Source organism: Lolium perenne, chromosome 3 (assembly GCF_019359855.2).
Source record: "Lolium perenne isolate Kyuss_39 chromosome 3, Kyuss_2.0, whole genome shotgun sequence".
NCBI lineage: Eukaryota > Viridiplantae > Streptophyta > Magnoliopsida > Poales > Poaceae > Lolium > Lolium perenne.
Window position 1 is genome coordinate 181,733,652 of NC_067246.2, and position 11,303 is coordinate 181,744,954.

The following is an 11,303-nucleotide window of genomic DNA, read 5'->3' on the forward strand; positions in this document are numbered from 1 at the left end:
GACGAGGCCAACGTTAGCCGCGGCGAGGATCCACAGTGCAAAGGAACTTTTGGTGGCGGGTAGGGTTGGCCCTGGTGCCGCCCTAGGTAGGAAGCAGGACGGGAGCCTCTCCCCTTAGCTGAATCCGATAATTTATATATGGTTGTCCAATTTTGCAATTAAGTACAGTAACATATGAGATATAACAATTCAGGTATGCACGGTTCGCGTAAACGAGACGCGCTAAATAAGATTTCCGAGAGTCTCGTATGAGTATTTCATGGGCTAGGCTTGTGGTGCGCGGTGTAGAAAGGCAGAATCTATTCTGATGTCACTCACTCACAGAGAGAGAGGACGGTGACCGGCAGATTAGCTGCAAACGTACGTGATGCTATATAAATGGGTCGTGCTAAGCGTCGGTCGGCTGATTTTGGGATAAAAATCGGTCGTGGGCCCCGCTCTGCTGCTGCATGCTGCTGTCCAGTCAGACGTGTCGCGTCTTCACGTCCCACCTCCCGCACCGCATGCAGCAAGCCTGCTAGACTAGGCGAATTTTTTTTAAATAATACGAATTTTTTATTTAATTCGAGGAATAGCGCGCGATTTGAAAAAAATCCGAAACTGTGACCTGGTCGGTCAGCTACTGACCGATCGGTCAGTAGCCGGCCGATTGAGAGTGACAGTTAGAAAGTAATTGGTCGATAGCTGACCAATTGGTCAGCTACAGACCAATTGGCCAGCTACCGACCGATCGGCTGGCTGTAGCCCCACCCCTTGCATGGATTTAGTTTAGGTTTATTACTAGGGATATCTGCTGGCACTTCTCCCCATTATTTTCCCGCCATATCTTCTTCCGCTCCCGTTCACACCGCCGTATTTCCCTCTCGCCCTTTGCCGCCACCCTTCCCGCCACTTCTTCCCGCCAACATCTCCCGCCAAATTTATCCCGCCACTTCTTCCCGCCACCATCTCCCGCCAAATTTATCCCGCCACCATCTCCCGCTATATTTTCCCGCCACGCTCTCGGATTTTTCCCTATAAAAGCAGGCATCGACACTCATCGCTGCACAAGTGCTTCTATCTCTCTATTTTTTCTGTTGGCTCACCCTTAGCCATCATGAGTGTGCCGTGCTCTGACCAGGAGTTAAGGCCGGTGAAGGCGAAGGTTGCAAGTTTGCCCCCGGGTGTGACTGCGGAGCGGTGTTGGTGCGGCCGTCTTGCTAAGGTTAAGCAGGTGGAGGATTTCTCCGACCAGTTCGGCATGAAATTTTTTATGTGTGCGAGCTATGAGCATGATCCACCCCGTAGTTCAGCTTCGTCGTCCACCAGGCCGCCGGTATGTTTCGACATAATTTTATGTTCGCATAAATTTATTTATGAATGTGATTTAATGTTATTGTTTGTGTTGCAGTCTCCCCCGCCCCTATGCAAATGGTTTCACTGGATAGACACGGAGCAGCCGGATTGGACGCGTCAGGAGGTTGAGGAGAAACACCGGCGTGCGTGGGCAACGTTCTTTGAGGAGGAGCGTTGGGAAAAGGTTCGTGCTAATGAAAAAGCAGAGCGAGAGAGGCAGATCTGAGAAACTTAGGGGCGGAACAAGCTCGTAATCGCGAGGTGAATCAGAAGAGGATGGATGATGAGGCTGCACGTAGGTTTGCGAGAGGAAGAGGTGCGCAGGAGGCTCGTGAAGCGAAAGGAAGAGACTAAGGGAAAGAGGCTCTTTGGCGCAAGCGGCAGAAGAACGAGGCGACAAGTCTGGAAAATGGCCACGGTGGACGCATGGAAAGTAGTGTGATGTGTCGTACTAGCTATGTATCTTAATTTCAGTTTTAGTTTGTCATTGTATCTTAAATTCCGTTGTAGTGATAAGGCGTATTTTAATTACAGCTTCAATGTATCTTTATTTCAGTTTTAGTATTAATGTGAAATGAATTTGCCGCAAAATTGTTGTGTCCGAAATTTTGGCTCAAGTGTTACCCGCCGAAATTTGCCGCCCAATTTTTCGCGCCCAATTTTCGAGCCATTTATTCCCGCCCAATTTTTCGCGCCCAATTTTCCCGCCATTTATTCCCGCCGAAATCTGCCGCCACTTTTTCCCGCCCAATTTTCCCGCTCAATCTTCCCGCCGAAAGTCATCTCTTGTAGCCTATAAAAACCCCCAACCGTTTCCTTGTGTTTCAGTGTATTCTGTGAAGAAGATGGATCCCCCATATAAGAATCCCCCCCATCTTTTCAACGAATTCATGGCCGGGCCTCTTCTAGACGAGGCCCGCAAAGTGATGACGGAGAGTAAGGTAGACACATTCGAGGAGTTCATCGATGGCGACGCCTTGCTGCGTAAGGTGGGTAGGGAGTTTGAGAAATATTCTTATGGGTGGCCAGTGAAGAAGATGCCTGCTCGCAGCCCACGGGAGATAAGGTGTGAGCTTATCAGGTTGAATGAGAAGTGGAAGTCACTAACATGGAAGAATGAAGAAGATAGGGAAAGGGATTTGAAATATCCAGCACGGTGGGCGGTTGAGAGTGAGGACGACGATGATATCTTTGAGCCTAGCAGCAAGGCGAAGAGAGCTGCATCATCGGAATCATCATCATCAGTTTCACCTTCTGTATCTTCTTCTTCCATCTGATTCTGCCTGTATCCATTTTCTTCGTCACCATCAACCTCACCGTCTTCTCCTGTGTAACCATCACCCTGACCACTATAAACATCTTCCCCATGGCTGCTCTGTTCAGGCTCGTAATCACCGCCACCGCCGGGTGCTTGACTGCTCTGACCTGATTCGTAACCACCTCCTCCACTGTAACCGCCTTCAGGAGGCGCTACCTCCTTCGCCACCGGAAGAACTAATGCCACAGGGTTAGTTCCTCTCCTTTCAGACCCTTTTAACCAGCTCACCCACTTAGAGGTATCATCTACAGGCCTCAGATACCACAAAATGTTTGATACCGACTTAGTCCACAATGCATGCACACCCACTGTATGCACTTCAGATTAAGCCGAAACATTCTGTCAACCAATCCTTCACCTGCTCAATTGTCCATGTTCTAGGAGCAGTCATACTCATCTCTACATATTTGAACTCACTCAGATCAACTCCCATTTCATTTGATCGGACACTACCCATACCATAGTAAAATACTATCTTCACTACATCTGCCATCTTTGCTCACCTAAAAAAATTCCGCCCACATCAACAAACGTAACTACTACAAAGCACATACATACACTAACACTACAACCAGCCCACATAAACCTACACAGTTAACACTAATATGCAAAGATTAGGGTTTACCCTTGTAGCGTGAGCAGCCTCTCCAACAGCAGCAGCACGAACAGCACGCAGCAGCTCACCACCACCACCAATCCACAGCAGCAGCTCAGCCCCTTACACCACCACCAACCTCCACCACTTCATCACCATTGCTGCTAAACAACACCACCAAACGCCTCCAAACCCTAACCCATCTGTAGATCGGGCTTCCCTCAACTAATACCAGCAAAATGGTGAAGTTTTATTGGCTAAATCACTGGGGATCTGCGAAAAACGCAGAGTTCTTCGAGCTATTTTCGTGTGCTGCAGGAGCAAGGAAGAAGAAAGGAGGAAGGAAGAAGAGAAAACAGTGCAGCTGCGAGCGTCTGCGGCGCATAAATTAAAAGGAGACGGACACGGGAGGCAGCTGCGAACGTCTGCGGCGTGGAAAGGCGTGCGGCATGCACGGTCGGCCGGCTACCGGCCGATCGGCCTGCTAGTGGCCGACAAGGCTGGTCGGCCTGCCCCCGCCTGCGCTCGGCCTGCAATCGGTCAGCTGCTGGCCGATCGGCCCGCTGCTGTCCGATCGGTCGGCTGCTGACCGACCAGGTCACAGTTTCCGAATTTTTTCAAATCGCGCGCTATTCCTCGAATTAAATAAAAAATTCGTATTATTTAAAAAAAAATCGCGCTAGACTAGCTAGTAACTAGCTGTTGGATACAACACGTCTCGTGAATGGTCAGTGTTTGCTTTCACTGTTTCTCTCCCTAACAAAAAGTGAATGAAGCTAAGGTGTTTACAACAAAAATAATCCTGACGAGGTGTTCACAACAATACTCCCTCTGTTTTGTCTTATTTAATCAACGCGGCATATACACGTACCCACCCTACTAGCTCTTCCCAGCTCAAGTCAATTTATTAGTTAACAATGATTATGACAAAAAAAACAGTTTCAACACTAATAATAATTAGTAATGATGTCCCTATCAAAAATATATTACAATAAATTAGTAAAGTATTTACAACAATAATTATTAGCAAATTTTAAAAAAAATGCGTATTTACAATAAATTAGTAAAGTATTTACAACAAATAATTATCAGCAAATTTACAAAAAAATATGTATTTACATCAAATCTGTAAAGTATTTTCAACAAATTTAAGAAAAAAATTGGGTATTTACAAAAAATTAATAACAACAAATCAGCAACATATTGACAACAATATTTAGCAACAAAAAACAACAAATAATTTGGGTGTTCACAACAAATAGCCAGCAACAGTTTTAACCAAAAAACAACAATTCCCATGCCAAAAGTATATTTACAACATATTATCAATATATTTACAATAAAAATTAACATCAAACATAACAAAAAAAATATTACCGTACCTGCGCCCGAGCATTAGTGGCTTGAAACAAGCTTAGCTGTGGATGCGTGCTAGTCTAAAAGCTAGGCCTCCAAAACATGCATGCTTGGCTTGTAGGGAAAAAAGAAGCTAGCCAAAGTTAGCTGAAGAGCCTGGCACGTCGTAGGGGTTAGCTCAGGTGTCATACTGTCATGTCCTCTCTTAGGTACTACTACATGCAAGCCACATGCACCATGGTCCATGGCCTTGTGTTCATACTAGAAGCGAATCAGTAAATTGTGAGCTGGTGTGGGGTCCAGTCACGTAAGAAGCAACTAGCGAACTAGTCAGAACGAGAAAAGCGCGCGTGTAGGTTCGGATGGAAAATCATCGTGCGCTGCCTGGGACGACCGATCTTTTCCAGCCGATCGGTCGCCGGATATTAAGCGTTTCCCTATATAAATCTCGCTCCAGAAAGATCTGGGCGGAAGATTTGCTGCGTACTAAATAAATCTTGGTTCAGAAATATCTGGGAAATGCAAGAAATCGGCAGTGCACACGCAAGCCATGGATGATGGTGCTGGAAACTCCTGGCTACAAAGGCGCCACACCGAATACCTCCCAACGAACGATGCATGACGTGGACGCCGTGATGCGCCACGTCGACGAGCCTTGACTTCTGGATATAGATAAGCTGACCGCTCGTGTAGTGTACGTCATGATGTGATCCATGCGTGGATGAGCTGAAGCAAACACAAACGTGCGTGAGTGTGCAAATGGAAGCAGAAAATCTAGTCGGCCACGACCGTTTTTTGTCTCACACTTTGAATCACAATGTCTTAGGTTAGGTTATTAAGGAATTTTGCCGTGAGTTTAATTACGAAAAGTCAACATCACGGATGCACTGCCGGAGTTATCCATGTACAACACAGTAAGCACATCTAGCATATACGATTATAGAGCAAAAACTAGTGCAAGCAAAGAGAGCAGAAACACATACATCGCTATTGGGAAGATCGCCACCGTAGCATCACCATGATCGATGTTCTTGTCGCTCATGGTGTGGTTGAAGTAGCCGGATATTTTGAGGCCGGCGATGGAGAACGGTAAGCCAGCAAGGATGAATTAAGTCCGCGATGAAGAACTTGGACAGAGGCCAACAATCATGATGATACCCTTCCCAAATACATTATGAATTTATGATATGTCTCCCGGTGCAAGAACTCAATGAACGGGGTTTTGGATGCATGCACTTCTAAACGGTCGAGCACACAATCATCGGGTGGACACGTCTAGAGAGCAGCACAACGGTGGAGACGTCTAGAGAGCAGCACAGCTAACGAAACTGATCGCGAGGGAAAGAGATAAAAGCGAGTAGAACAATCTAGATATATCTTTCGTCTCCTGAAATAGCCTGTGAGGGGAGGCACCGACCGAAGCACCACGTGTTGGCGCGTCGAGCATGGACACACCAACATGTACCCAACTCCGTTGGTGCACCATGCAAAAAAATTAATTTTCCATAAAATAGGTGTCTAGCTCGATTCACGAAACGCGACGCATGTACGCGCGATGCGTGGAGAGACAAGTGGTGGTGGAGGAGGAGTGCCCCTGAACTTCTTCTCTTCTGCTCACTTAGTGGGATTATATGTCACCTTATAAACTACTTAAACTCTCTCTTAATTAGCAATGTAAAATTTTGAAACTTCATCTTCAGAGAAATAGTGAGTGAAAGAGGGACATTGCCAACAATCTCTACTTTGCCCCATATCTTACGAAATTCATTTTTGATAAGCGGCAAATGTGTAGCCATGGACCTTGATTTCAGTATTTGTAACCTACTTGTGTTAAGATGTACTTCCTCCATTTCTAATTAAGTGTCTTAGTTTTTTTAACTAGTGAACCTACACGCTAAAACGTGTCTAGAAACATCTGTATTTAGACCAAATCTAACCAAAGCTGTGATATTTAATTTGTACCGGAGGGAGTAAGGGGTGTCCTGTGCACCCCTGTAGCTAGCTTTAGATCCGCCAGTGGCCGTAGTCCACCCCAAATTTCCGGGAAAAAAAGTTTTTATCTTCTACAATTTAGATTTTAGGTCCAATGACCATAAATGTTTTCTGCTTGTCCTACTTGAACAATCTAGCAACGACTAAACCAGTCGCTGCTGATATCTATCCACCCGTGCCTCTAGGATTCAACGACCTCCGATCCTCATCACTGTCTGGCCCCTCGCGACCTCCACCCACAGTTCACCCCGCCCATGGCCTCCCCCAGACCCCTGCCTCCCCTCATTTGCTAGTTGCCTGTCACCGCTCGCCCCCACAACAGAGGAGCTTAAACTCTGAGCATCACCATGATTAAAGATGCTAAAACAAGATATTCGACCAGTTTCATGATGGAAATTCTTATTATTGGTTGCTTGAGCATCTGAGAACAAAGAAATGATGCCATCTTTAAAGAGATACATCGATCAATTAGATGCATACAAAGATTTAAATCATTCTTTACCTTGACTATGCATAGAGCTAAGCCTAGCCTCAAGAAAGGCATGCAATTATGGATTGATATGTTATGAATGAAAAAAATCATAGTAGGGAGCCTTATCCTACTGTATTAGTGTCAAAAAAACCCGTAAGGCAGCATTGCAGCAAGCTAGCAGCCCAACAACGGAGTTCCGAAGCAGCTAGCCGAAGCCGGCCAGCCTGCGACTAGCTACTGTGTCTCCTACTTGAGTGCCTTTTCATATTATATTTTTGTTCCCGTGTGGAACCATCATATCAATGCATTTTGTATTACACAAATCGTTGATATAATACTTAATTTTAAAGGTATTTCTTCACAAATATTACATCACTCGGAGTAGTACAACAGAAACATTTTGGATCTGAATATGACAAACTTATTATTACAAGCCAAAAATGTACAAACATTTCGATATCCTCATCGCACCAGTGAGGACACGACTCACACTCTAAGTCGACTTGAAACAACTTAAATACTAACGGAAGTAATAAGCTAAACATTCTAGAAGCTCAGCATCTTATTTAGGTAAGGTTCTAGGCAGCTCGGCTTAACAACTACTACCCAAGATTAACTACTCCTCAGTCTCAGTCTCCTCAGTTCCGTAGACGATTAGGAAATCACATGTCAAAGCATGTTTCGCAAATATTTTTTCAAAATGTTGATTTTAATCTGAAAACTATATTCGTTAGTTTTCACATGTTGAGTAGAATTTCATGGAGTTCCTTTATATATAGTTCCTTCCCGAAGCAGGAAGAGATAAGTGATGACGCGTGAAGCACACGTTCGTTGGGAACCCCAAGTGGAAGGTGTGATGCGTACAGCAGCAAGTTTCCCTCAGTAAGAAACCAAGGTTATCGAACCAGTAGGAGATGAAAGCCACGTGAAGGTTGTTGGTGAAGGAGTGTAGTGCGGTGCAACACCAGAGATTCCGGTGCCAACGTGGAACCTGCACAACACAATCAAAATACTTTGCCCCAACTTAACAATGAGGTTGTCAATCTCACCGGCTTGCTGTAAACAAAGGATTAAACGTATGGTGTGGAGAATGATGTTTGTTTGCAAAGAACAGTAGAGAACAATGATTGCAGTAGATTGTATTCAGATGTAAAAGAATGGACCGGGGTCCACAGTTCACTAGTGGTGTCTCTCCAATAAGAAATAGCATGTTGGGTGAACAAATTACAGTTGGGCAATTGACAAATAGAGAGGGCATAACAATGCACATACATATCATGATGACTAATATGAGATTTACTTAGGGCATTACGACAAATAATATAGACTGCTATCCAGCATGCATCTATGCCTAAAAAGTCCACCTTCGGGTTAGCATCCGCACTCCTTCCAGTATTAAGTTGCAAACAACAGACAATTGCATTAAGTATGGTGCGTAATGTAATCAACACAAATATCCTTAGACAAATCATTGATGTTTTATCCCTAGTGGCAACAACACATCCACAACCTTAGAACTTTCTTTCACTGTCCCAGATTTAATGGAAGCATGAACCCACTATCGAGCATAAATACTCCCTCTTGGAGTCACAAGTATCAACTTGGCCAGAGCCTCTACTAGCAACGGAGAGCATGCAAGATCATAAACAACACATATATGATAGATTGATAATCAACTTGACATAGTATTCCATATTCATCGGATCCCAACAAACACAACATGTAGCATTACAAATAGACGATCTTGATCATGATAGACAGCTCACAAGATCTAAACATGATAGCACATGAGGAGAAGACAACCATCTAGCTACTGCTATGGACCCATAGTCCAAGGATGAACTACTCACACATCAGTCCGGAGGCGATCATGTTGATGTAGAGTCCTCCGGGTGATGATTCCCCTCTCCGGCAGGGTGCCGGAGGCGATCTCCTGAATCCCCCGAGATGGGATTGGCGGCGGCGGCGTCTCTGGAACTTTTCTCGTATCATGGCTCTCGGTAATAGGGTTTTCGCGACGGAGAGTTTAAGTAGGCGGAATGGCAGAGTCGGGAGGCGCACGAGGGGCCCACACCATAGGGTGGCGCGGGCCCCTCCTTGGCCGCGCAGCCTTGTGGTGTCGCCACCTGTTGGAGATATGCCCAAGAGGCAATAATAAAAGTGGTTATTATATATATTTGTGTTTATGATAAACGTTTATATACCATGCTATAATTGTATTAACCGAAACATTGATACATGTGTGTTATGTAAACAACAATGAGTCCCTAGTAAGCCTCTTGTATAACTAGCTTGTTGATTAATAGATGATCATAGTTTCATGATCATGAACATTGGATGTTATTAATAACAAGGTTATGTAATTATGTGAATGATGTAATGGACACACCCAATTAAGCGTAGCATAAGATCACATCATTAAGTTATTTGCTATAAGCTTTCGATACATAGTTACCTAGTCCTTTCGACCATGAGATCATGTAAATCACTTATACCGGAAAGGTATTTTGATTACATCAAACGCCACTGCATAAATGGGTGGTTATAAAGGTGGGATTAAGTATCCGGAAAGTATGAGTTGAGGCATATGGATCAACAGTGGGATTTGTCCATCCCGATGACGGATAGATATACTCTGGGCCCTCTCGGTGGAATGTAATCTAAATAGCATGCAAGCATATGAATGGTTCATAAGAGACCACATACCACGGTACGAGTAAAGAGTACTTGTCAGGAGACGAGGTTGAACAAGGCATGGAGATACCGATGATCAAACCTCGGACAAGTAAAATATCGCGTGACAAAGGGAATCGGTATCGTATGTGAATGGTTCATTCGATCACTAAGTCATCGTTGAATATGTGGGAGCCATTATGGATCTCCAGATCCCGCTATTGGTTATTGGTCGGAGAGATGTCTCAACCATGTCTACATAGTTCGCGAACCGTAGGGTGACACACTTAAGGTTTGATATCGTATTAGTAGATATTGAATATGGAATGGAGTTCGAAGTTTTGTTCGGATTCTCGGATGGGATCCAGGATATCACGAGGAGTTCCGAAATGGTCCGGAGAATTAGATTCATATATAGGAAGTCATTTTATAAGTTTGAAAATGATCCGGTGCATTTATGGAAGGTTCTAGAAGGTTCTAGAAAAGTCCGGAAGAAATCACTATGGAAGGCGGAGTACCGGAGGGACTCCACCTAGCATGGCCGGCCAACCCTAGGGGTGGAGTCCCAGGTGGACTCCACCAAAGGTGGCCGGCCACCCCATGGAAAGGTGGGAATCCCACCTCAAGTGGGAATCCCACCTTGGGTAGGTTTCCCTACACATGGAAGGTTTTGGGTTTGGGTCTTATTCAAAGACTTGTAGTCCAACACTTGGGGGTTCCACCTATATAATGAGGAGCAAGGGGAGGGGGCCGGCCACACCAAAGCCCTAGCTTGGCCGCACCCCTCAAGTGGCCGGCCACCCCTCTCCCAAACCCTAGCCGCCCCTCCTCCACCTCTTCTCCCGCATACGCTTAGCGAAGCTCCGCCGGAGATCTCCATCGACACCGCCACCATGCCGTCGTGCTGCCGGGATTCCAAGGAGGATCTACTACTTCTGCTGCCCACTGGAACGGGGAGAAGGACGTCGTCTTCATCAACACCGAACGTGTGACCGAGTACGGAGGTGCTGCCCGATTGTGGCACCGTCAAGATCTTCTACACGCTTTTGAAAGCGGCAAGTGATCATCTTCTGCAACAACGAGATCTAATCTCGTAGGCTTTGGAAATCTTCAAGGGTTAGTCTCGTTCATCCCCTCGTTGCTACCGTCTTCTAGATTGCATCTTGGCTTGGATTGCATTCTCGCGGTAGGAATTTTTTTGTTTTTTATGCTACGAATCCTTACAGTGGTATCAGAGCCGTGTCTATGCATAGATGGTTGCACGAGTAGAACACAATTGTTTTGTGGGCATTGATGCTTTGTTGTCTTTAGTTTGAGTACTTTGCATCTTTGTGGCATAGTGGGATGAAGCGGCTCGGGCTAACTTTACATGACCGCGTTCATGAGATTTGCTCCACGCTCGACATGCAACTTGTATTGCATAAGTGGCTTTGCGGGTGTCTGTCTCTCCTACTATAGTGAAGATTCAATTTACTCTTCTATTGACAACACTAGTATCACCGTTGTGGTTCATGTTCGTAGGTAGATTAGATCTTACTCGAAAACCCTAAACCACGTAAAAT